At 42.9% G+C, this 26,698-nt stretch overlaps 1 long non-coding RNA gene across 5 annotated transcripts in view; it reads left to right on the top strand.

Moving 5' to 3' along the window:
* LOC103347699 (uncharacterized) overlaps positions 1 to 26,698 on the top strand; it is a 235,251-nt gene that overhangs the window by 41,992 nt on the left and 166,561 nt on the right. For all 5 annotated transcript variants that reach the window (XR_011386696.1, XR_007918274.2, XR_011386697.1 and 2 more), the window contains exons 2-3: positions 5,644 to 5,756; positions 19,011 to 19,090. This is a non-coding gene — a long non-coding RNA (uncharacterized lncRNA). The remainder of the gene's footprint in view (positions 1 to 5,643; positions 5,757 to 19,010; positions 19,091 to 26,698) is intronic.

The following is a 26,698-nucleotide window of genomic DNA, read 5'->3' as shown; positions in this document are numbered from 1 at the left end:
CATCTTGGAGATAGAGTAGTTAAATGTACGGAGAGATCTCAAGATTTACATCCTCTATGTTTCTTCAACAAGTAGGAAACACAGGGATAACACTGAGGGACTTTAAGAAAAATTATTATCCTGAGGTTTCTTACTGGGGTAACTGAGTGGGTGGTAGTGCCATTTACTGAGATAAAAGAAAAAACCAAGTTTGGAGGAAACGATGATCTTAGTTGGAAGTGCCCTTAGGATGTCAAAGTAGAGTTGTTCATTAGCTAATTAATGATATAAATTTGGAGTTCAGGAACGTGACTGATGTGAATGGGGATACCCACAAGCATACACTGAGTAATGACCAAGACCCCATAAAGTTGACAGAATACCTTAGGGGCAGAAGTCAATTTACTTTTTTGTTTTTGTAAGATCTATTTTTTATTTATCTGAGAGGTAGAGTGACAGAGAGAGAGAGAGAGAGAGAGAGAGAGAGAGAAAGAAACCTTCCATCTACTGGTTCATTCCCCAAATGACCGCAGTCACTGGAGCTGGCCAGGCTGAAGCTAAGAGCCTAGAACTCTATCCTGGTTCCCCACATGGGTGATAGGGGCTTTGGCAATAGGACCATCTTCCACTGCTTTCCCAGGCTCATTATTAGCAGGAAGCTGGATTGGAAGCAGAGCAACTAGGACTCCAGCAGGTGCTAGGATGCTGGCATCACAGGTGGCAGTTTAACCCACTGTGCCACACACCAGCTTTACCGTGTAAAAAGCTCCAACACCCTGCTTCCTGCTCATGATATAATTGTTCCTCTGCACCTTCTCCACTAATGGGGCCTCCTGATCCTGATCTGTGACCCTCCAAATTGGTAGATGGAGGCTGTACTGTTCCAGTTGGCCACTCTCCTACAGGATGACCAGATACCACCTGGAATGAAACAGGGTGCAAGCCTGCTGTGAATTCATTGCAGGACTCGGGTCTCACTTAGGGATTCTTCCTCCTCCTCTTGCCTCCACTTCCTACCATTTTCTTTTATTCCCATTTACAGGTGAAACTGACCAGAGCCCCGGGAGTAAATGCTTTTCTTTGGCTTCCTCCTTGCTTCCTTTCAGGCCCTGTACCTTGGTTCCTAATTGTCACTTGAAATCAAGAGGACTACAATAAAGAAATTTCTGTATTTTTGGTTTATTAAAACAACAAACACAGGTCATGTTTGTTTTAATAACAAACTGTCATTAATATTTTCATAGATTTGAGATTATATTGCCTACCTAAAACAAGAGCAAGGATGCAATAAAAAGAATGATCAGAAATATGAGGACATTTTGAGAATGAAAAATGTATGATTGGCAAAATACAAATTTCACTAGCAGGATTGAAGGTAAAGTTAAGAAAACATCCCAGAAAGCAGATTGTGAGGGGGAAAGTGGCAGTCCGTATTCCACTTGATAGTACTTTATGTAGATTCTATCATGGTTCCCTTTATTATTGGTCTCCCTGAGGGAACTAAAGGGGGTAGATGCAACAGTTTGGTGCAAAGACCAACCTTAAAGAGGGGGACACCCTTTTTCTGTGCATGGTGAAAAAAATAGGTGCCAGTGCAGAGACCCACGAGGTTTGAGTGATGGAAATGGAAGAAGTTCTTTGTTAATGGTTTCTATTTTTTCTCCATGAAATACGAACACTGGCATTTGTTGAGGTAGTGATTGAGTGTGGTGGTTGAGTGGATGTTGGTAGGGAACTTTGAGGAGGATGAAGATTTTTTTTTTTTTTTGAAAGAGCCTGAATGAAGGGTGAAAAAAAATCTGCTTAAGAAAACAAATGATTGCGAAGCCGCTGGGGGAATGCAGGTGAGCTGGAGACCCACAGCAGTAGGTCGTGGAAAGTAGATGCTCCAGTCAGAGCCAGAGTGAGAGATCACTGCAGTGGAAGAGATGAGCGAGTCCTAAATGAAAAGGCGCTTAGGTTCTTCTGAGAAGAGAGCTATATAAAGGAAAACTAGAAAAACATCCTCCTCTGAGTCATAGGTATCATTTCCATCAGCTTCTCAGTCCTGCTTGTTTCCCTTGGATGTTTACAGAAGGACATGTGATTACACAGGGGAAAGGTAAAGGGTGCAATAAACCAGGGGTGCAGAGAGGGAATGGCAGAAGGAAGAGCCGGAGCCAGAGGAGAAATCTGTGACCCCGGCGGAGAGCCGGCAGTCAGGGAAAGGGCTTCCGTGGCATTTTCTTTGCGGTTTGTTTAGTCTTGGGCACAGAAACTTGCTGAGGGGCTCAGGCATGTGACTGCCTTCACTGCTCTATCTTCAGCATCTAGAACAGAGCCTGGCACACCATAGGTGAAAATAAATATTTGGTGATGAATGGCGTCCACAGTACAATCGCTGGCTTTTTTAGATGGTTGGCACACAGATCTTCTCTTCTTCTCCCCCTCCTCTACAAAAAGTTTTCAGTGATTGGGCCTGCTGGGGCCTTTTCAAAAGACAAATAGTCCTACTGCTGCTTCAAGGAGCCCACCGCCCACCTCCCAGTCAGAACTGCGTCTTTCTGTTCTTGCTGGAAAGAGGCACAGCTTGCTTCACAAGAAACTTGCATAGGAAATGGTGCAATCTGGGCTGTTTTTCATCCTCCTTCAACCTCATTTCCTAAGTTAAAGCAAGAGAAATTTAAGGAATCTTAGGAATATGAAACTTCTCCGGAATGATCTTTATTGAGCTTGTGTTTGGAACCAGCTGAAATCCTGAAGGGTTGTCAAGCCAGCCAAGAATAAAAGAAAATGAGAAATAACTTAAACAATCCTCGCCAAAGTCTGAAAAAGATATCTAGAGCAGCTGCTATTTTTTTTCTTTTCCCAGAATGGTTTGCCTTTCCCCCAGTTTGTAATTATTGCAGGATTGTGTTAGATTATTTTAGGGTAGGAAAGGAGAAAGGAGGAGGGATTCAGGGTTTTGGAAAGAGTATGGTGTGGTTAGTTGTGGCCTTTAAGCTTTATAATTAACGTAGCTGTGGTGCACATTCTCACTCCCTCTCCTATTGGGATGCCACTGACCTGTAAGTAAAGTTTGTATTCATGGTCTTTTCTTAAGCAGTTTGTTCATGGTGCTTGGGTTCCCTCCTTCATCCCTTCCCTCCCAATTCAGTCTTTGTGGTCTGTGGATCATCTTACCAGGGCTTCATCTGAGGGGTGAAGGACCATTTTGTCTGCCCTACATTTATCCAAAAAGAGTGCAAGAAAAACTGTATGTGGTCTGCCAGATGGTCAGGGAACCCTCTGCTGCACTCAGAATTTTCCAGCCGTGGATCCCCAGCTTGCCCTTGTGCTGTGAGCAGTGCGTGAAGGCGACAAGCATTTCCTTGGAAATCTCCACCTACCCTCTACCCTGACTGGCTTGGCTGGTTACAAAGGCACCAAGAGGATGGGAGGAGGCAATCTGTAGAATGAGACTGCTAGCACTGTCATTCCTACCCCATTGTGATTTTAACTGCTACACAACTGAGCTAGATACAAGAAAAGAACTCAAACTGACTTGCCCTTGGTTGGCCTGAGTGAATATTGAGCCCAGACTAAAGCACAGAATTGGTGTACTCTGGCCTAGCCCAAGGCACGGTTGGCTGAGTCATGCTACACCAGGAATGCAGCTAGTCTGGAATGTAAAACAGGGGCCCAGATGCCTGACACAGAGCAGGAATTTAGACAGGGGAAGGCCTTTTCCTAAGGTACTGAAAATCTACCTACATTTATAAGTGATCTTAAAAACAAGTCACATAATACAAGTACATAAACATTTTTTCTTTTTAAAAATTTATTTATTTGACAGGTAGAGTGACATATATATATATATATATATATATATAGAGAGAGAGAGAGAGAGAGAGAGAGAGAGAGAGGGAGAGGGAGGAGGTGGAGGTGAGGGTGGGTGGGGTGAGGAGATCTTCCACTTCCCAAATGACTGCAATAGCCAAATCTGGGCCAGGCTGAGGCCTGTAGCCAGAACTCCATCTGGGTCTCCCACATGGGTGGCAAGTTCTTGGACCATCCTCCACTGCTTTCCAAGGTGCATTAGCAGGGAGCTGGATGGGAGGGGGAGTAGCTGGGACTTAAACCATGCTGTGACATGGGATGCTGGCATCACATGCAGTTGCTTAACCCACTGTGCCACAACAGCAGACTCATAAGCATTCTTTTTCTTCCTACCCTCCTCTCACTTTCATTTCAGGTTCCTCCTTAGAAGCAAATGCTCTTTTTTTTTTTTTAACTTTTATTTAATGAATATAAATTTCCAAAGTACAGCTTATGGATTACAATGGCTTCCCCCCATAACGTCCCTCCCACCCGCAACCCTCCCCTTTCCCACTCCCTCTCCCCTTCCATTCACATCATGATTCATTTTCGATTCTCTTTATATACAGAAGATCAGTTTAGCATACATTAAGTAAAGATTTCAACAGTTTGCTCCCACACAGAAACACAAAGTGAAAAATACTGTTTGAGTACTAGTTATAGCATTAAATCTCAATGTACAGCACACTAAGGACAAAGATCCTACATGAGGAGTAAGTGTACAGTGACTCCTGTTGTTGACTTAACAAATTGACACTCTTGTTTATGGCATCAGTAATCACCCTAGGCTCTTGTCATGAGCTGTCAAGGCCATGGAAGCCCCCTGAGTTCACCAACTCTGATCCTATTTAGACGAGGCCATGGTCAAAGTGGAAGTTCTCTCCTCCCTTCAGAGAAAGATACCTCCTTCTTTGATGACCCATTCTTTTCACTGGGATCTCACTCGCGGAGATCTTTCATTTAGGTTTTTGTTTCCCCCCAGAGTGTCTTGGCTTTCCATGCCTGAAATACTCTCATGGGCTTTTCAGCCAGATCCGCATGCCTTAAGGGCTGATTCTGAGGCCAGAGTGCTGTTTAGGACATCTGCCATTCAATGGGTCTGCTGTGTATCTCACTTCCCATGTTGGATCGTTCTCTCCCTTTTTTATTCTATCAGCTAGTGCAAATGCTCTTTTCAACTTGTGGAGTGCATGCTTTTTTCTTTTCAGATATTTATATATCTGTATTATTTATCTTCATTTATATGTGTACATTGTATATATAAATCTGTACATGTGTGGGTATGTATGTATCTAGCTAGATAGCTATCATCTATCTCCGTCGTCGCCACGTTGGGACAGATGGACCGGTTGCCCGGGAGAACGCGTCTGCTATGTGGGTCTGGCTGCACCGCGCTGCCCCTGTTGACTGCTCCCTGTCACCCACTGTGTTCCCTTTGCCTCACACTTCCATCGAGGCTCTAGGATTTGCACACAGCTGCCCAGCCTGGTGGAAGGAGGTGTGCGTGAGTGTGCGTGCGTGTGTGTGTGTGTGTGTGTCCTGTCACTCTGTGGCGGTGGGATGGGATTGTGCTACACCGGAAACTCGGGGGCTCACTTCCATGGTGACTTCTTTCCTGATTATATTTTGTGTTGCTTTTTCTCTGTTCCCTCCCTGCTTTAATAATCGGTGAGCCAGTGTCTGGGAGAGTGGCTGAGGGGCCGTGTGCAGTGCAGGCCGCGTGGCGGGAACCGCTGCCTCGAGCCTTGCTCCTGGCATGTCGCCGAGGTGGCGCCGTGGACCGGCCCCGTAGCCAGAGCTGGCCCACTGCCTGTTTTCTCTTTTTAGACACAACAGCCGCGGTTTGGGCCCTGAGTCCCACCAGCTGAGCCCTGAGGAGAGCAGGGTGCCTCGTTCACCTTGTCCGGGCGCCCAGCCTGCAAAGCTGCTCCGGCTCCTTGGTGTGTATTTGCAATAAATCTGTATTTAAGCAAATCTGTATTTGACTTTAACCTAAATGGTATCAAATGGTGTGAACTGTTCTTCAACTTGTTTTTATTTATTTATTTTTTTGATTTTTTTAAAGATTTATTTATTTGTTTGAAAGGCAGAGTTACAAAGAGGCAGAATCAGAGAGAGAGAGAGAGAGAGAGAGGTCCTCCATCCACTGGTTTACTCCCCCAAGATGGCCGCAACAGCCAGAGCTGCGCCGATCTGAAGCCAGGAGCCAGAAGCTTCCTCTGAGTCTCCACACAGGTGCAGGGCCCCAAGGACTTGGACCGTCTTCTACTGCTTTCGAAGGTCATATCAGAGAGTTGGATTGGAAATGGAGCAGCCGGGACTTGAACCGGAGCCCATATGGGATGCCAGCACTGCAGGTTATGGCTTTACTCCCTATGCCACAGCACCGGCCACGTTTATTTATTTTTAATTTAGCCAAGTCTCTTGGGTATTTTTCTGTGCCAGAATGTTCTAATTCTTTTTAATGGCTGCATACATTTTCATGACTCAGATTCATCATTGTTGGCCTACTGTTCCTCTTTTAATGATCATTTAGGTTTCTATCCTCTCAGTTTTTACTGCTACAAGTAGTGCAACAGTGAATAACCTTGTTTGTACCTGCTTATTTTTTCCACATACACAAGTATCTCTTTAGAGTAGAAACAAGTTGTGGAATTATTGAATTAAAAAATACATGCATCTAAAGTGTGATAGATTACTGCCTGATTTGTTCCCTAAAAACCTCACCTGTCTTCTTACATGCTTGCCAACATTTGATATTAATCTTTCTTGTTTATAGCCAATCCAGTGTATGAAAAATCATTTCTGCCTTCCTTTTATTTGCATTTGGCCCAAAACTGACTGGTGAGACTGAGCATTTTTTTCAGATGCTTGTGAATTTCCTGTTCCTATTCTTTGCCTATGTTTCAATTTTCTTTGCTCTTTTCTTGTGGATGTATTGTCAGGCATATTTTTAGATATCAGTGACTGGGGAAGAGCTACAAGATGCTCCTTCAGGGGTGACACAAAGGATCCTACTCTCCACTGGTCCCCACCCAAGATTACGCACTCAGCGATTTAACTTCAGGTTAAAGTATCCTGATCAAATGGGAGCTCAGCCAAACCAGAAGAGCCCAGTTTATAGCCATATGCACACAGAGCCCAAAGCTGTGCAACTCCCAGATGTCAATCACAAATACAAATTGTGAGCATCAGAGCCACATCACTAGTCAATGCCATCCATCCCTTAGGGATAAAAGCCTCAAACCAGGAAAAGAGAGTGCTACGTGCTCTCTCAACTGGCCTGTTCATCTCTTGGGACGTACTTTAATAAACTTTGCTTTACTATCCCTGCTGTTATCTCTCTGAACTGTAAGTCATTACTCCCTTGGCCAAGAGAAAATTGGGGCAAACCAGCCACTGCTGATAACAGAATGAGAGCAGGTCCTTTGCTATAAATGTTACAACACTTTCACCCAGTTTTTCTCTTGTTTATAGTTTCTTGAACAGAGTTAAAATTTTGTTACAGAATAATGTGTTAATCCTTTTCTTTATGACTTTGGTATTTTACATGTGTTTGAGGTGGTCTTTCTTACCCTCACAGTCATATGACAGTCATTTGGTATCAAAGCTACACTAGAATCATACAATGAGTTGCTTAGCACCTCTGTCTCCTCAGACTTGTGAAATGGTTTCTATACAGTAGTTGTTGTTTCTTAGTTGAAAGTTTGACAGGGGGCTGGTGCTGTGGCACAGTGGGTTAAAGCCCTGGCTTCAGGCGCCAGTATCCCATGTGGGCGCCAGTTCTAGTTTGGCTGCTCCTCTTCCCATCCGGCTCTCTGTTATGGCCTGGGAAAGCAGTAGAAGATGACCCAAGTTCTTGGGCCCCTACACCCATGTGGGAAACCTGGAAGAAGCTCCTGGCTTTACATTGGTGCAGCTCTGGCCATTGCGGCCATCTGGGGGAGTGAACCATCGGATGGAAGACCTCTCTCTCTGTCTCTACCACTCTCTGTAGCTCTATATTTCAATTAAATAAATCTTTAAAAAAATAAAGTTTGACAGAATTCATTTGGGTCTGTTATTTATTTATTTATGGGGACTATTTTCCGATTGATATTTGATCTCTCTTTCTCTACATATAATTATATATATTTACTTATCTATTCAGAATCCGTATTTATTTTTGAGATTATTTAAATTATTTGAATGCATCATCCATGTATTCAAATTTATTAGTATAAGGTTTTTAAAATAATATTTTCTTTAGAATTAAAACTTAAAAATATGTACTTTTAAATTGAAGTCTTTTTTTTTTAATTTGACAGATAGAGTTATAGACAGTGAGAGAGACAGAGAGAAAGGTCTTCCTTCCGTTGGTTCACTCCCCAAATGGCCACTACAGCCGGCACTGCGCCGATCCAAAGCCAGGAGCCAGGTGCTTCTACCTGGTCCCCCATGCAGGTTCAGGCGCCCAAGCACTTGGGCCATCCTCCACTGCCTTCCCAGGCCACAGCAGAGAGCTGGACTGGAAGAGGAGCAGCCGGGACTAGAACCCGGCGCCCATATGGGATGCTGGCACCGCAGGTGAGCCATGGCGCTGGCCCCAAATTGAAGTCTTATGTTCCTTTCTATTATTTTTGTGTCTTCTCTATTTCTTAAACAATCTTAATAGAAGTTTATCAGTTTGATTAATTTTTCCAAGTGCTAACTTTTGGTTTTGCTGTTCACCTCCAGAGTGTGTGTCTTTAATTAATCTTGCAACATGACTTTATTAATTTCTTCTTTATTTGAGTTTATACAAACATTCTTCATTAACTTCTCCAATTGGATACTTAATTGTTGCCAATCTATTTTTTCTTTTCTAAAAATAAATGAGTATGTTCATCATCAAACACCCTGCACTGTCTTCATCAGTCACTCCTACTAGTATTCTGCTGAGGCTTCTCCATTATTGTACAGGTATGTCTCTTGCCTCCATGTGGTATGTTTGTTCTGAGTCAATTTATCAATATAGGGCTATCTTCCAATTTCCAGTCCTGATTGTGTTCACTGTAGAGTTCATCCACCCACTGTTCTTTCTTTTTTAAAAATTTCACTGACTGTATTTTTAATTATCATGATTTTATGTGTTTTTTCATAATCATTCATGGTTGTTTCATTTCTTTTTTTAAAATAGCTGTGTATGAATGTTACTACTCTGCTTAATTCATTTGAAAAGCTTCAATAGACTCACTTTAAAGAAGTAATTGTCAGATACTCAATTATTTTCTTTTCATCTGGTGTGAATTCTCCACATTGTTGCTTCTATTTTTGGCTATCTTTTACAGCATTTTCTCCCTCCTTCCCTTCTTCCCTTTTTTCTCTACCTTCCTTCTTGGCTTAGCCTTCTCTGTCTAACAGTTTTGTGGTTATCTCCTTTTACCTTCTGGGACTCTCTCTAATCCTATAGTACTATGGATTCAGCTCCTTCCCCAGGGTCAAATTCTAGCAGTGAGACTATGCATGACTCTTCCTTCTTCTATATGTATTCAGGTTTGTGCAAGCCTGTTCTTTTTTTCTTATTCTTCTTCTTTTTTAAAGATATATTTATTTTATTTGAAAGTCAGAATTACAGAGAGGAGAAAGGGAGACACACACACACACACACAGGTCCCCCACATGGCTGCAGGAGCCCAAGCACTTGAGCTGTCTTCCATGGCTTTCCCAGGCCGTTAGCAGAGAGCTGGATCCAAAGAGGCGCAACTGGGACTCGAACCAGCACCCACATGGGATGCCAGCTGTATCACAGCACCAGCCCTGGAGTCCTTGTTTTTAGATAAGGCTGTCTGCCTCTCTTCAGGGTACTTAGCTCACACTGTCCTATGTGAGTCCAGACCTTGATTGACTGTTTGCTTTTGATGGAATCCATGTTTAGGTACTTTCCATATAGTTTGTGTTCTACTTCTGGGTTACAGGGATGTTTCTGAGTGCAAACATGCCTGACACTTCTGTCATTTTAAATTTCATCTGTGATCACTATCCTATGTGATTAGCATGGTTCTCAAAGCACCATCTTGTCTTGAAGTCTCTGCTCTTTTGCTTCTGCTTGTAATACACATTCCTCTCTGACCTTCCACTTGCAAACGATTCTTTTCACGGTTACCACTGTTGTTTCCCAATCACCAGATGAAACAGCTTTTACTTTCACTCCCAGGAGACATCAACAGTTTTGCCTGCTCTTCCTTTACTTTCTCTCTGTTTGGTAGATAGATGCTGCCCTGTCCTGGCTCATTCCCTCTTCTCGCTTTGACTTTGCTTTAAAATTGTTCTTCCTTCTTCCTCCCCTTTCATAGCTGTGGATGTCCCACAAGGCTAAGTCCTCTGCTCTATGGTTTTCTCCCTTTTTCCACTTAATTATGTGCATTCTCTTCAGTAATTTCAAATATGAGTCCTTATCTATATCCAAGACTTTTTCTCCTTGAGCTCCTGAGCCCTACTTGATGTGGTGCTGTGCTTTCCTGTCATATTCCATCACAAATATCATCTTTCTCCTGGTTACTAAGGCTTAAAATCATACCCTTCCTCAATTCCTAGTGTTTCCTCAGAGCTGGTTAATTACACAACCTATTGTTCTTCTTTCCTGAATTTCCTTTCTTGCCACTGCACTGTTCACACACTTGCTGTGCTCTCTTATCTTCCTCTTTTGGACCATGTGTGTATTTTCCCAGAGAAGGACAGTTCAGTTTGGCAATGTTTTGATGTGTTTATGTTCATAATTGGTGATTTGGATTCCTTTACTCCCCTCAAAAAACTCTGATTTATAAATATCCACAGATTTCTTCCCTGCTTCATTCTCTGCTGCTAAGGAGGAGGAATCTGTTTTTGTATGGGCAGCACTGTAGGGCTGATGAGTTCCTGCTAATCTGGGTAGTTGGTTCACTCCAGAAAGGCTAAACTGATTTATACTAGAAAGAGCAAGAAAGACTTCCAAAGAAAAGAGTGTATCTGAGCAGAGACTTAAAGGATGAGTAGCAGCCATCCGGGTTACCCAGGGAGAGTATTTCATGTAAAAGGGGAAGCACACACAAAGAGAGAGGCAAAATACAACAAAATGCCTGTGAGTGTGTGTTTGTGTACATATGTAGTGGGGTCTACAAAGACATCTGCTGTGAGCAGGAAGAGGTGGGAAATGAGGCTATACAGAAAAGATTTGTATGTCAAGTTAAGGAATATTTGGGGTGTGACAGAAGTGTTGTATGTGGTGGTAGGCTCATTCTATCTTATTTTTTTAAGGTCATTTATTTTTATTTATCAGTAAGGCAGTACAAGAGAGAGAGAGAAAGAGAGAGAGGTCTTCCATCTACCAGTTCACTCCCTAAATACCTGCAATATTTAGAGCTGGGCCAGGCTGAAGTCAGGAGCCAGGAACTCAATTCTGGTCTCCCACATGGGTGGCAGAGACCCAAGTACTTAAGCCATCACCTGCTACCTCAAAGGGTGTACCTTAGCAGGAAACTTGATGGGAAGCGGAGGTGGGACTCTATCCTAGGCTCTCCCATATGGAATGTGGACATCCCAAGTGGTAGCTTAATTTGCTGTGCCACAACACCCACCCCCAGGTTTCTACCTTTGGATGGTATCTTTCACCAAGCAGGACTCAAGGAAGATGAGAAATGGGTGTGGGCTAGAGGGTTCTGATGAGGCTGTGGCTGCTACTCAGTGCTACTTTATCAGGGTTGCTTGTGACGCCAGAAAAGCTAAATGGAGGAATATCCATGGGGAAGGAGTGGAGGGACAGCCTTCAGAGAGTGGGGCTTCTGAGAGAGTGAGGATTTGTTTGCCAGATGAGGAGGCAGAATCTAGGTTTAGATCAGTTGAGCTAGCATCCCAGCTGGGAGAATGACTGCATAGGTTGTCATGCCTAAAAGGGGCTTCAGTGATGAAAGTGGGAGCACGAATGAAGTTGAGATCCCAGCCTCCTCATTTCACTGTTCCCCTACTTGTGAAATTCCTCTTGGTCTTTCAAGCTCATCTGAAATGCCAGCTTCTCTCTGAAGTTTTTCCTTTAGCCCTGGCTAGAAGGTATCTCGTTCTCTTTGGAAACCCTGTAACTTGTACTTTACAAGTATTTTGTGGCTTTGCAGTTTCCTTAAAGTGTAAAATCTCTGAAGATTGTCTTGCTTGTCTGTGTATATCCTTTGGCACCCGAAACTACTCTGTACAGCTCTCTGCTACAGAAATAATAATTGAACTGAATCTGCACTTTCTGAGGAAAAGTACATCCTACAGGATTTAATAAATATGAATCTTAAATAATGAAATAGTTCAAGGAATTTGAATATTTCAAAGCTCCATCCATAGAAAGCCTGAATAATTCATGCAAATATTTGAAGAAAAGAACAAAAGCTTTTCTAATAATTCAGTACACTGCTCTTTATTTTGCTCCATAGAAGGAGATCTCATGCTTAGTTTTGGTGGGAAGCTTAGCTTCAGAAGCTTTGAAATGGAGATTCAATCAATTACACCACAATTATTTTTGAAAATTGAAAAGAAGCATTATCCAAAAGGCAAATTTCAAATTTATGCCTTTTTAAAGGAAGTGTCATTTGGAAAGAAACTGATTCACACCATGAAATATGTGTCATTTCTCTCAGTTTCCACTCTCTTCTATAGTAGTGGTAGGCTCATGTGATATGTAGACATGTGCTTAATCAAATTTAGCTTGACTTCTCAAGTTAAGAAAACGTATATGAACTATTTCCGAGATAAGCAGAGGCGCTTTCTTTTTATAGCACACATCTTCCTATGCTGCTGCATTTGTCTTATTCCCTTCTTTGAAAACTTGGCCTTATTTATAGAATCCATAAATTCCTATTCCCTTAGAACAGAACTGGAGCCCATCAAGCTAAATGGTATTTTAGAGTTCCTCCTTTTTTCTTCAGTAAAGAACATTACACTATTTATTTGTTATTAGTATGGGGGAACTTCAAAAAGTTCATGGAAAATGTAAAGTTTTTTTTTTTTTGGTACAAAACATTTTAAAATCTATGCATAATTTTTCACAATACACAGTTTTCATGAACTATTTGATAACCCTGTTATATAATTTTTTTTTAAAATTAGAATATCAGAACCCCTTTCATATTTATTTTTTGTTTCAAAGGCAGAGAGGGGCCGATGCCGCAGCTCACTAGGCTAATCCTCTGCCTTGCGGTGCCGGCACACCGGGTTCTAGTCCTGGTCTCGGCGTCGGATTCTGTCCCGGTTGCCCCTTTTCCAGGCCAGCTCTCTGCTGTGGCCAGGAAGTGCAGTGGAGGATGGCCCAAGTCCTTGGGCCCTACACCCCATGGGAGACCAGGATAAGTCCTGGCTCCTGCCATCGGATCAGCGTGGTGCGCTGGCCGCAGCGCGCCAGCTGCGGTGGCCATTGGAGGGTGAACCAACGGCAAAGGAAGACCTTTCTCTCTGTCTCTCTCTCACTGTCCACTCTGCCTGTCAAAAAATAAATAAATAAAAATAAAAAAACAAAGGCAGAGAGAATCGGAGAGGTAGATGGAGAGGTCTTCCATCTGCTTGTTTGCTCCCCAAATGCCCACAACATCCAGGGCTAGGCCATGCTAGATGCAGATTAAAAAAGAAACTCAAGATTACTCATATGGGAGTGGGACCTGAGTTTTGAATGGAACCCTGTTTACTGAGCTGAGTGATGCTGAGCAAATCATTTAATCTCTGAGGTCAAATGAGAGCGCTATTACTAACCACTCCATGATTCTGAAATTTAAGTATAACCAACTCAGGTGTTTGATGAGCTCTTTGAAAACTGACAACAAAATGCCAAGGGCTACAGTGAGTGTGCACCACTGCGCTATGAGTCAGCAAACAGGGAGAGGGGTCTTTGTGCTTCACATGGGATCTGTTTATCTGAGGCAGAACACGCCAAGTCCCAGAGGTCTACAAATACTACCAGAATTGAGGAGATGGAGGAGAGGAAGATGGGATGTACTTGAATTGAAAAGTTAAAAGAAGAACCCACAAAGCAAAACAGAAATGAGTTTCTAATTTTATTTCAAATGACTTGTGGGCCTGAAAAATGATTGCACTGTCACGCATTTCTACATGAATAAGCACTATGTAAAAGGATCAGTTGCAAAGCAGTAATTTACCAAGATTAATCTTTAAAAAGAGTTTTATTTTTAAAGCTCATTTTAAAGATTGTAGATTTTTAAATCAATTTGCTTATTGTTTCTTAGTTTGTCTTTTATTCTGAGAAGCTTTTTCTTAGAGGTTTATGAAGGAAATATATGTGATGTGTTAAAATTGAAAGTGTAGTAAGAAAAATCATGCTTGTTGCAGAAAAAAATAGACATTCAAAGAACCACACACCAGATACAGATTTTATGTAATATGTAAAGATTATTTTAACCACGATTTTGAGAGTTCATATTCTCAGGGTACAGATTTTTAAATTTAAAATTTTATTTTTACTAACAAATAATAATTATATACATTTATTGGGTAAATATGGTTTTTTGATATGTGTGTACATTGAAGGATGATCCAGTTAGGCTAATTAACATAGGTGTCACCTCATTTACTTATTTTTCTGTGATGAGAACAGTTAAAATCAAGGTTTACATTTTTTTTATTGTAATTGAGAGAAACAGGAGCAATGTTTTTGTGGTTGAATTTAAAAACCATTCGTGACATAAGAATGCCTGTGTGTATATAATTATATGCTATCTATGAGTGTATTATGAATATGCACATACCTCATATGTTAGAATTATTGCCTATTCTATAGAAAGAAAATATTATGTTGAAAATATCCAATATTCAGTTAACTGAAAAACAGATCACATTATTTCTTAGCTTTTTTTTTTTTTGGTCATTTACTATTATTGCCTGTAGGCCTAGTAGCAATGATTTTGGAGTTTCCAGTATCACATGACAAATTTAAAGGACTATATAAGAAATTTGAAATACTAGTCTTGCTCAAAAAATGTAAAACTTCAATCGAATCCTGTTTATCAGAAATGTGGTGTCACTAAAAGTAAATACTTTCATTTAAAAAAATCTAAGGCCTCCATAGCATTGATATTCCATAAAGAAATATTCTGAATTTTACTTCTCAGTCATTATTTTATAACTTACATGTATAAGTAAGAAGAAAACCTTTTGTTACTTCATTAAAATAGGTCACTTTCATTTGCATGTGTTGAAATACATTTTTGCAAAAAGTAGGCTTTTTTATATATATATACAAGGATTCATTTAAAGTTAGAAGGACAAATCCCCTAACATTTAAGTGTAGAGTGAGAAAGAGTAAACAGAAATATAAACATAAAAACAAATATTTTTGAGTTGGCTCCCTAATAAGGGTGGCAGATTTAGCTGTACAAACAGGTTCCATACAGAAGGTCTCCACAAAGTTTTAATATACTAATTTAATGATAATGAATGGAAATTGGTGGAATTCAAGAGTTTAAGAATTTGTACAAAGGGGCTGGGCACTGTGGCATAGTAGGCTAAGCTGCCTCTTATGGCACTGACATCCCACATGGGCACCAGTGTCCCAGCTGCTCTTCCAATCCAGCTCTCTGCTATTGTCGCTCCTCTGCTCGCGGAGGAGCGGCACAGGACTGGACGCTGTTATTCCCTTTCAGTAGGTTTTTTTCTACCGCAAAGCAAGCACAAGAGAAGAAAGAACGAACGAAATAACGAACTCCCCAGCGAGCTCTCTGACCAGCTCTCCAACCAACACCCCTACCATGCCGTCTCTTTCCCCCTTTATAGTCCTCTCTCCCACCAATCCGTGCTCCGCTGTCCACGTGCTGAGCACGCCGTTCTCTTCCAATAAGAGGTAGGATCGGCTCCTACAGCTTCTTAGTCAAATTGATGAAGCAGCTGTGTACAATTTGTTTACTCCCTCTCAGCGCCATGCTGTGGGAGGCGGGCCCTGCCTCCCACAGCTATGGCCGAGGAAAGCAGTAGAAATGGCCCAAGTGCTTGGGCCCCTGCACCAGCATGGGGTACGCTGCTGCTGGCTCCTGGCTTCTGTCCAGCTCCATATATACCTGTCAAGCCAATGCTTCAGAATGTTATACTACTATAGTTTTAGTGATCTGTGACTACTTTAAAATTTACTGTATATTGGTGATATGGTAATTTTTTCCATTCATTGTTTATAGCCATTTCTTATATTCCAACTAAACTAATCCCTTTTTACTTATTAAATCTTATTTGGTAAAGCATTTAGCCTTTTTACTATAAAATAAATTTAAAAGATGTTATCTCAGAAACTAAAAAAATAAAGGGAGAAGGTGGGTGTCGCTCCCCCTCTTCGTGGAGGAACAACATTAAACCCTGCCTAGGCTTCATATCCGAGTCACGGCACCATTATGCCTCCTAGGCTTCATATCCGAGTCACGGCACCATTATGTTGCTCCCCGTCTTCGTGGAGGAACGACACAGGACCCTGCGCTGTTCTTTTGTCTGCTCGGCCCTCCCCAGGTTTGCTGCTGGTTCTTCCCGGGTTGGCTACTGTCCCTTCCACCTCCTCCTTTATAGTCCTCTTCCACCAATCCCAACTCTGCTACCCACATGCCGAGTACGCTGCTCTCCTCCAATCAGGAGCAGGATCAGCTCCTGCAGGTCATCACTCAAGTTGGCGAGAGGCAGCTGCGTGGAAGTTGTTACTCTCTTCTCAGCGCCATATTGTGGGAGAGCAGATGCATAGAATAAGTCTTAATTCCAGTAACAGTCTAGTCCGAGTTGCTCCTCACAGATCCCCCTTTCTTTTTCTTTTTTGGCGTTGATTCACGCCTGTCTTCAGTGCCCCGCAGCACACACTCTGCTCTGCTTGCTGGAGTTGCCCACAGGTGCTTACAAGCCCTACCAATCAGGCAAACCGAATCCGGGTCCTCTCTTCGCCATGTTGTGAGGAGGCCTTATTTTTCTCTATTTCTCTATCTCCGGGCATTCCTATTTCTCCTATTTTACTTCTATCTGCCAGCATTCCTATTTCTCTCATTTTACTTCTAAACTTCTGTTTCTCTTATCCCCGCGGCTTCCTGGCTCCCGCCCTGAGGCAGCTTCTCGGCGCCTCGCCCTGCGGCGGCTTCCCGGCTCTGTGCGGCTTCCCGGCTTCGCGCGCTCCGCAGTCTCCGCACCCTTTGCACCCGCACCACGGCCTTCGCACCAGCCCCGCGTTCCCTATCTACTTGCGCCCCGTGCGCTCCCCCGCTTGTGCCCCACGCGCTCTCTGCACGCGGCAGCTTCCGCGAATCACGCAGCCTAGCTCACGTTTCTGCCACCGGTTGGTTTAGTTTTCAGTCTAAGTTCCCCGGGCTAACCTGACGAAATGCAACCTATAGCTTACGTCTCCGCCTCTGGTTTTAGCTTTTCGCCTTTTGTTCCCCGGGCTGACTTGAAGAATTCCAACCTGGCTTACGTCTCCGCCTCAGCCTGCCCCCGCGGCTTCATCCTCCCTAACATTTTTCTCTACCCGGTATGTTTCCTAAGTTTTCTTCCAACAATATTCCCCTCTCATTTCTCCTGGCTTCTCCCCACAGTCCGTATCCGAGTCTAAGTTTCTTCTAGGTTTCACTTTTGCTTTCAATCTCCTAGCTTCCCCGCCATAGTCCGCATCCGAGTCTGTTTCTTCTTGCTTTCACTTTCACTTTCAATCTAACTTCTTCTGGCACTTTTTCCGTCCGGCATTTCCCTAGGCTCTTCTAGTCTCTCTCTCTGGTATTTTCCCACTTTTTCCTGCTTCTTCCCTCCTAGGTTTCCTATCCGAGTCACGGCCCCATTATGTCGCTCCCCCTCTTCATGGAGGAACAACACTAAACCCTGCCTAGGCTTCATATCCGAGTCACGGCACCATTATGTCACTCCCCCTCTTTGTGGAGGAACGACACTAAACCCTGCCTAGGCTTCATATCCGAGTCACGGCACCATTATGTAGCTCCCCCTCTTCATGGAGGAACGACACTAAACCCTGCCTAGGCTTCATATCCGAGTCACGGCACCATTATGTCGCTCCCCCTCTTCGTGGAGGAACGACACTAAACCCTGCCTAGGTTTCCTATCCGAGTCACGGCACCATTATGTCGCTCCCCCTCTTCATGGAGGAACGACACTAAACCCTGCCTAGGCTTCATATCCGAGTCACGGCACCATTATGCCTCCTAGGCTTCACATCCGAGTCACGGCACCATTATGTTGCTCCCCGTCTTCGTGGAGGAACGACAGGTGGGAAGGTGGGAGGTGAAGAGGAGAGGGAGAGGGAGAAAAAGGGAGGGAGGAAATAAATATTATATGCTCTTTCTTTCTTTCTTCTCTTTTCTTTTTTTTTTTTTTTTGACAGGCAGAGTGGACAGTGAGAGAGAGAGACAGAGAGAAAGGTCTTCCTTTCCCGTTGGTTCACCCCCCAGTGGCCGTTGCGGCTGGCGCACTGCGCTGATCCGAAGCCAGTAGCCAGGTGCTTCTCCTGGTCTCTCATGTGGGTGCAGGACCCAAGGACTTGGGCCATCCTCCACTGCCTTCCCAGGCCACAGCAGAGAGCTGGACTGGAAGAGGGCCTACTGGGACAGCATCCGGCGCCCCAACCGGGACTAGAACCCCGTGTGCTGCCGCTGCAGGCGGAGAATTAGCCTATTGAGCTGCGGCGCCGGCCAAGAAATATTATATTCTTAGAATTGTGTCTATGCACTAGGCTAATCCTCTGTCTAGCGGCGCCGGCACACCGGGTTCTAGTCCCGGTCGGGGCGCCGGATTCTGTCCCGGTTGCCCCTCTTCCAGGCCAGCCCTCTGCTGTGGCCAGGGAGTGCAGTGGAGGATGGCCCAGGTGCTTGGGCCCTGCACCCCATGGGAGACCAGGTAAAGCACCTGGCTCCTGCCTTTGGATCAGTGCGGTGCACCGGCTGCAGCGCGCCGGCCGCGGCGGCCATTGGAGGGTGAACCAATGGCAAAAGGAAGACCTTTCTCTTTGTCTCTCTCTCTCACTGTCCACTCTGCCTGTCAAAAAAAAAAAAAAAAAGAATTGTGTCTATGAACTATATTGAATCTGTTAAAAACTAATTAATAATTAAAAATAAAATATTAAAATAAATAAGCAAAAGTTAAGAATCAAGGCATAAATTAGGATGATAACTGTTGCCTGGTTAATAATGTCCAATATATGTAAATTGTCCTTACTGTAGATAGAAAATTTGTTAAATTTTCTTTTTCAGAAACAACCTCAAGAACTACCAGTAAATTGACTTATATCATCTTTGGCCTCAATGTTCATTATCTGAATAATTCTCCTGTGGTAAGTAATACTCTCCATTTGAGGCCATTTGTATTAGAAATGAATCCATTTGTAAATGTTATATTCCATCTTACTCAATCTTTATTTTTTTTTGAAATTTATTATGTTTTTTAATGGCAAGTTGATGCTTCCAAAACATTTAACAATATAACCACAATCCCGTACTTCTGACTGAACTTTCACCAAGTTTCAGCACTGAAAATGGAAAACCAAGAAGGGTCTAGATGAAGAGTGTTCTTCCCCAAAGGATGAAGGGCTTCTGAGGATTCTAAATAAACTTACTTTAGGGGTATTGTAGACATTCTTTTGCTATTGCTTGGTTCATTTTCTTCTTGAGAAGATTCTGTTTTCCTTTCTTTCCCTTTCACTCTGTTACTTAATATAGCCCAAAGTATGCTGCAGCCTTCTCAACCACTGCTCTCAGCAAATACTCACATATCCTTTATGAGACCACTGAGAATTTGGAACACAAATTTTTCTTTTCCTCTTAATTCTTTTCTTCCCACCCACTTCTGATATAAGAACTTTCGTTTTCAAAAAATATTTATTTATTTGAAAGTCAGAGCAACAAGGGGAGGGCTGTATGGGGGAACATAGAGAGAGAGAGAGAGAGAGAGAGAGAAGGAAAGAGAGAATGAATCTTCATCTATTAGTTCACTTCCCAGATTCTGCAACAGCTAGGGCTGGGCCAGGCCAAAGCCAGGAGCCAGAAACTCCATCTGGATCTCCCTTGTGCGTTGCTGGTCTCAAGTACTTGAGCCATCAGCCATCACTTGCTGCCTCCAAGGTGCGTTAGCAGGAAGCTTGACTGGAAGCAGAGGTGGAACTCTATCCTAGACACTCCTATGTGGGAGTCCTAAGCAGTGGCTTAACTCGCTGTATCATAATGCCTATTCCAGATCTTATTTAGCCCCGTATTTTTTTTTTTTTTTTTGCTGCTCTTCTGACACTGAATCATCAACTTATCCCATTCTTTTTGAACCATGATTAAGACACAGTGCAGTCTTTAGACAATAAGTAATCTATGTGCCCCGTGTTCCTGACCCTTGGCTTAGTAATGAGGTTTAGAAGAACACAAGCCTCGTACTCCTTCAAGTAGGGAGGCCTTGGCTGGCGTCTCGGGAGCAGTGAAACAAGCAATTCCAGTGCCCTTCTTTTCCCATGACTCATCTCATTCCTCAGATAGCAGAAAGAGATCTTTGCTGCTTGGATGCTATGTTCAAATGGATGGCTACACCACTGGTTCCAGATTGGGCCCTCTTGCTAGCGCCACTGAAGTTCTGTGTAATTCCACCTGTATTAAAATGCAGTCAGGAGCTGTAACGGAGGGTGACTTGACTCTGAACCTTGGTGGATACAGAATGTTTTCAAATAGTCAGATCTCAATGACCTTCATTTTTCACATGAAGAAACTGAAACAAGTAATTGAGGATAAATTTCTTTAAATCGTTTTTCTTTCATTTGGAAGAGAGAGAGAGAGAATATCATTCACGTGGTGGTTCATTCCCCAAATGCTTGCAACAGCTGGGACTGGGCCAAGTTGAAGTCAGGAGCCTGGAACTCAGTCTGAGTCTTCCATGTGTGTGGGTGGCAGGGACCCAAGTACTTAGACTATCGCCTGCTGCCTCCCAGGGTGTGTCCTAGCAGAAAGCTGGAATCAGAAGCAGGGCTTGGATTTTGAACCCAGGTGCATCTTAAGCGCTGCACTGAATGCTTTCTCCCAGTGCTTTTTTCTAACATTTCTTGCCTAACTGCTTTCCTGCATAACTTTCTGGTTAAGTAGGGAGATGAGGGTTTTGGCAGATTCTGGTCTTTAACGCCAGATTCTTTCTGCATACAAATGCCATTAATCATCTGATTACTGTCAAATCACTTTAAGTCCTAGTGAGATCAGCATCTCCTGAAATTCATTAGTGCATTTACTGAGCACTTGACTGCATGCAGTGCATTCTATTACATTGTGTTTGGGGAAATGGAAATAAAAAGGCATTGTCTCTGACATATGAAGGTACTTCAGTTTGTGGAAACATAGAATTAAAAGATAAGTTTATTTTGGCACAAAATTTTTTGAAATCCATGAATAATTTGTTTTTATAACACTCATATTCATGAGCTTTTTGAAGACCCTTTGTATGCAGATTTCAAAAATGTTTTGCACCAGAATAAACTTATCTTTGAATTCAGTTTTCCATGAACTTTTTGAAGTGCCCGTGCTTAATGTCTTATACTCTGGTTAGGAAAATGATATTAGAAAACTGATGACGACATTTTACTGCATCTCATCAGCAACATAAAGCTGTTTTCCCTCTTTAATGGTCTTGCCTTTTCCACAGAATTCCTGTTACAGCCAAAACCTCTCTTCATATGATCCCTTCAAATAAGCTCTGCTTTGCTTGCAAGGTGGGGGTCAAACAAGCACCCATTTCTTCCACTTGTCCTGGCGTATCTTTGCAGTCCCCTTACCAGTTTCTTTGTGTTTCTCTTAGGCGTTGCATTTCCTCTTGAGGCAAGAACTAGGTTTTCTCTGGAGACATTCTGAGCCATTTTGAGCCAGACTTGACTGTAGAGTTGGTAGGATTCCATTCACAAGTCTCACGGGGAAGACTCAAACACAGTTTCTTTGGCTGTTTCCATGTGAGGCTACCAGGCAGGCTGAGGGTCTTTTCTCCTCCTTTGTCTGCATCCTTTAGTCCGTGTGAGTCCTCCTTTCAGTGCAGTGGGGCCGGTGTGAGCGAGGACATGCCATTGAACTGCATTGAGGGCTCAGTCTAGCAGCTCAGTTGGGATTCTGCCTTGTGTGAAGTTGTTTTCAGGGGCTAGAGAAATAAGAGGAGTTGGTATTGTTGCTGTCTGGCAGAAGATCGTCCATTCCCTCTTCCCTTAGCTTACTTTTGGTTCCTTGACTCTACTTTCTGCTGGGTGAAGGAAGACAGCCCTGTTGGTTGCTTCAGTCTGGGGCTCCCTAAAGTGGGACACTGTGGGGCAGCAACCCACATACTCCTTGCATGTTGCTGCTGCTTTCTGGTTGCTGAATCTTTCCCTTTCAAAGTATATAATAAAAGAAAGCGGTGTGTGGGGGTAGAAAGTTGGAGAGAAGATTATGGGGCAAGGGGATGAGGAAGGTGGGAAGAATAATTAAAAACTTAGTTTTTGTTCTTATGTGGAACCAACATATTTCTACGCCTCTCTCTGCAACTCATCTTGGCTCCTGTGGTGCTTTCTCTGGCTCAGTAGGCAAGGGATGGAGCCCAAGGTACTGCCTGGCTAATAAGCTCTTAGGTAATGCCAACACTGCTGGTTCCTGGACCACACTCTAAGTAGCCAGGAATGAGGAATGATAAATAAAAAGCACCAGTTTCTTAATCACTTTTCATATAATAATATTAGACATTCACTTAATACTTAATATGTGCCTGACGTTATTTTAGGTATTTTGCATCTATTAACTCATACAACCACCACAGTAATTCTACGAGTTAGGCAGAGACTACTAGCTCCACTTCACAGATGAGGAAATCAAGGTGCAGGTTAATTGATTTACCAAATATCACCTTTGATCTGGATTCAGAGTCTGTGTATGTAGCCTTGTTTCTTTCTGATATATTTTTTTAAATTCATTTGACAGATAGACAGTGAGAGGGAGAGACAGAGAGAAAGGTCTTCCTTCATTTGGTTCACCCCTCAGATGGCCGCCACGGCCAGAGCTACGGAGCTGGCTAGGAGCCAGGTACTTCCTCCTGGTCTCCCATGCGGGTACAGGGCCTAAGCACTTGGGCCATCCTCCACTGCCTTCGGGGCCACAGCAGAGAGCTGGACTGGAAGAGGAGCAACTGGGACTAGAACCTGGTGCCCATATGGGATGCTGGCGCCGCAGGCAGAGGATTAGCCAAGTGAGCCATGGCGCCGGCCCCTCTTTCTGATATTTTAAAAACTTATCCTCTTCTGGACAGTTTTAAGCTTTTCAATATTTTTCCACTTAAAATGTGGAGCCCAGATTGAAAATAATGTTTCAGATGAGATGAACCAGGCTTCGCTTCAATTTCATTGTAATATTATTCCCATGGGATTAGTCACATTGTCAACTTTATGCCTTCTGTAAATTTGAAAATTAGAGCCAGTTCTCAAGAATTAGTTGCAGGATCCCAAGGCAGCTATGGTTTGGGCTGGTTTTTGTGTTTTTTTTTGTTTTTGACAAATGGAGGCAGCAAAGATCAGTTGAGGCTAACAGCTCTAGTTGATTACTGAGGCAGCAAGAGAAACAGCTCCAAGACAAACAGATATTCTTCATTGTGTAGCCTAAGGGGAGAGACCAAATCTGGAAGGGCCAGCTGGGCAGGAGTGGGGGATGACGGTGAAATGGAATACTGTAGGAGTGACAAGGCTGGTGATGGGTCAGGGCAGAAAGCAGAGAGGCTGAGACACAGTGAAGTATTATAAATGAGCCATGTCCCAGTCAAGGAAGCCAGAGACTTATTCATTCAACAATATTAACTGACAACTTACTGTGTCCCAGGCACTATGCTACACATTGGTGATTTAGTGATAAACCAGAGCTGGTCCCTCCCTCAGGAACTGCTTATTCTTATGGGAGATAATGGCAAGACAAAACTAAACCACACGGAAATCAGACAAATAAGCCAGTTGCAGGCTGTAATAAACACCTTGAAGGAAACAAGGATCAATGATCCATGAAACCAAAGGAGACCTTACTTTATGAAGGGTCATCAAGGAAGGCCTTCACCTGGGAACTCAAATCAGAGAAGTTAGGCATGTAAAGAGTAGAGAAAAGGGCATTCCAGGTAACAACCAGCTATGCAAAGGCCAAAGGGTGAAGAAAGAGAATGGCATGGAAGAGTGGGCTGCTTGGCAGGAGTTTTGGGAATCCACAGTCATCTTGGAAACTGGTGCAAATGCATGTAAAAGGTAATAATGGATATGAAACAAAATCAATATATGATACATTGGTCAAATCTCACCTGGAGTTTTATATTGAACACAAGGCATGTGGGTCCCAGCTTTGATGGCCACAGTCTCTGAAATCAGGAAATATTTTCAAGACAAGCCTCAGTTTTTGGATTTAAAAGCCCATCTCTGAGTTGTTAGGGTCTTGCTGAGGCCCTAACAATTCTTAAAAAGAAATCTTGGTCTAGGTTATGGTGATGAAGGGCTAGGCCAAAAGCAAAGCACACAAGGGTGGCATTAATGCCCATGCTCTAAGATGAACTGGAACCACTAGCACGAGGAAATCAAAGCACATAGTCCCTCTGTGATAGCTGATTCAGGCAGCCCATCACAAAGAGGAGGAGGTCTGGCTGCCTGGTTTGGGTAAACCACTAGTTGCTCCCGGTGATCAACTGAATGACATATTTTCCAAAGCTTCCCAATGACCAAGTCTGTTTGTTGTGCTGCTCCAACAAAATAACACAGACCAGGTGGCTATAAGCAACACAAATTTATTTCTTATGGTTTTGAAGGTTGGAAAGTCCAATACCAAGGTGTTGGTGTGTACTGTTTGGTGAGAACCTTCCTGCTGTGTCCTCATGTAGTGGAAGAACAGAGAAGGAACCCACTCCCTCAAGCTACTTTTAATAAGAGTCCCACTCCCACCTCTAATCATTTGATGCCTCCTAAAGGCCACCCCTCTTAAACTTAATCTCAATGGTGATTCAGTTTCAATGAGTGGATTTGTGGAGGACATATTAAGAACACTGCAGACCTTTTAGATGATTTTTGTAGGTTTTTTTTTTTTTTGGAGAGGGAAATATAGCACACTTGTATAATATAACAAATCTGTATAATTTACAGAAGCTATTTTGAGAATCAGAACACTTGCCTTAATGGAGGTCCTGTGAGTTCTTACCTATACTTATGTCTTTAAGAGCCTAGAAACTCCCTGATGCTAGTCTTTCCCACCTCCAGACCATTACACACAGAACTGCCAGAGAGATCCAGTTGAAATTCACATTCCATCTTAACTGTCTGTTCTGCTTAAAAGTGGGTCCTCACCACTGTTAATAAAACCTATACTCTTTTTTATTGGCTGTCAGTATCTTTCATGATATGACTTTTGCCTAAACTAACCACTTTCATCTCCCGCCACAACCCCTGACTGAGTCATGGCTATACTGAACTACTTGCTCTTTATTGAAATAACCATGTTCCCATGTCTTGGCCTTTTCTTATGCGATTCCTACTTGCTTCTTCCCACAACTAATTCTGAATCATCCTTTAGAATTTAGTTCAATTCTCACTTCTTCAGCAAGTGTCCAACCCCTCCAGGACAATGGTTAGCCTCCAACACTTTTTCTGGCTTCCATATAAAACTTTGAGCTTTTTGAGGACTTGAACTGTATGTATCCTTTAGTGTTTAACAGTGTCCAGCACAGACAGGCTTGTGGAATGGCAACATTTGTACTTCCCACTTTCTGATTTCACTTTAGTTCTCCATGATTTCTTGTGGATTATGAAGATCTCATGTTAACTTCTGCATTAGATATATCCTTCATCTCTATGTCCTCTTTCAGGGCAGAGGGGAAAATGATCTGCTTAAACTTAAGCATGGAGACATATTTCTATCTCTGTCATCAGAATTGTGAAAAGTCTTTAATGGGTTCTTTTATAACCCATGGTTTCATCTAAGTGCTCATACCTTGCTGTGATTTAGGACACAAAATCATAGACTTCTAGGCCTAGAGGGCACATTAGATGTTAAGATTCTTTATTTCACTTTACAGACAAGGGCAAATGCTCAGATAGGGGTTAAAATCACACTGCTAGTTTGTGGCAGAATTGACTCCCAGTCCTGGGTTCTCTTTCCTACAATATGAACACTCTTCTGCCCACTTCTGTTTTTCATCCTATTTTGATGTCAGAGACCAAATACAGATTTGGCCCTAGTGCTTTACTTACCAGTTGAAACTTTAATTTTGCCTCTGAAGCTAATAATTTAATTATCAAATGAGTTAGCATGAAAAAATTTCACCTGGAGGCCCACTAAATTGTGGACCTCCTTATTAAAAATTCTGAGGGCAAACATTTGAAGCAGTGGTTAAGACACCACTTGGGATGCTTGCATGCCATGTTGGAGTGCCTTGTTTGACTCCCAGATTCTCTTCAGAGTTCAGCTTCCTACTAAGGAGTACCTTGGGAGGCAACAGCCGATGGCTCAGTCTGAGTCCCCACCACCCACATGGTAGGCCTGGACTGAGTTCTTGACTCGTGGCTTTGACCTGGCCCAGCCCCAACAATTGCAGGCATCTGGGGAATAAACCAGAGGATGGAAGATTTCTATCCCAGTGTCTGTAAACTGAAGGGGCTTGAAAACAAAAAATAAAAACCCCAGAAATGCATAAATACATGCTGAATAGATTATCAGTCCTTCCTCCTTTGCCTTTCAGAGATCTTTCCTCCTGTCACAAATTGGGTCAGCAGCAGAGCACTTAATAACGCACTGGCACATTCCCTTTTTACCAGGACATTCCAGTTGTGTTAAGGCTGTGCTAGTAGAGGAGTCAGAAAGTTATATTGTAAATATTATCTGCCTGGATTCAAACAATCCTCTTGATAGTAGAACCAGAAAATATTTGTGCTCATTGTTAATTTTTTTAC

The sequence above is a fragment of the Oryctolagus cuniculus genome, chromosome 2 (genome assembly GCF_964237555.1).
Source record: "Oryctolagus cuniculus chromosome 2, mOryCun1.1, whole genome shotgun sequence".
Classification (NCBI taxonomy): domain Eukaryota; kingdom Metazoa; phylum Chordata; class Mammalia; order Lagomorpha; family Leporidae; genus Oryctolagus; species Oryctolagus cuniculus.
Note: the sequence above shows the minus strand (reverse complement) of the source record. Positions and strands in the feature narration are given on the sequence as shown.